This window comes from Alligator sinensis, unplaced genomic scaffold (assembly GCF_000455745.1).
Source record: "Alligator sinensis unplaced genomic scaffold, ASM45574v1 scaffold600_1, whole genome shotgun sequence".
Lineage (NCBI taxonomy): Eukaryota > Metazoa > Chordata > Crocodylia > Alligatoridae > Alligator > Alligator sinensis.
In genome coordinates this window covers 668488-669447 of record NW_005841859.1, presented here as the reverse complement: position 1 = coordinate 669447, position 960 = coordinate 668488, and positions in this window count along the sequence as shown.

Genomic DNA, 960 nt, shown 5'->3' with positions numbered 1-960 from the left:
CCAAAGAGCGGGCTGTGGTCATGGAAGCCAAAGCCTTCCCGACGACACCAGCGCCGCAGTCTTTGTTTGACCACGTGGATCCTCCTCTCCTTCCTCGGCCCATAGCCTGAGACTGGGAGGATCGACGAGATCACCACCTGTGCCCCCAGACCCTTTAGCCCCGCTCCCAAATCCCTGTAGCGCCTCATGACCTAGCTGGGAGTGCTCCGAGCCGTGTCATTGGTGCCCACATGAATTAGGAGCATGGGATAGTGGTCTGTGGGTTTGAGGAGCTCTGGGATCCTCTCCGCAATGTCCCGGATGTGGGCCCCCGGGAAGCAGCAGACTTCCGGGGCTAAGGGGTCAGAGCAGCAGATTGCCCCCTCAGTCCCCCTCAGGAGAGAGTCTCCCACAACAAACACCCTACGTTTTGGGATATCTTCATCAATGACCTGGATAATGGCATAGAGAGCACCCACAGCAAGTTTTTAGATGACATCAATCTGGGGAAAGTAGTAGATATGCTGGAGAGTAGGGCTAGGATTCAGAGTGACGTAGACTAATTGGAGGATTGGATCAAAAGAAATCTTATGAGGCTCAACAAGGACAAGTGTGAAGTCTTGCATTTAGGACCGAACAATCACATGTACTGGTACAGGCTGGGGGCTGACTGTCTGGTAAGCAGCTCTGCAAAGAAGGACCTGAGGGTTACAGTGGCCTGTAAGATTGATGTAAGTCAGCAGTTTGTCCTTTTTGCCAAGGAAGCTAATGGTTGCATTAGTAGGAGTGTTACTAGTAGGTGAAGGGAAGTGATTATTCCCCTCTGTTCAGCAGTGGTGAGGTCACATGTAGAGTACTGTGTTCAGTCTTGGGGCCCCCACTACAAAAGGATGTGAACACATTGGAGAGAATCCAATGAAGGCAATGAGAATGGTGAGGGGGCTGGGACACATGACTTATGAGGAGAGTTTGAGGGAATTG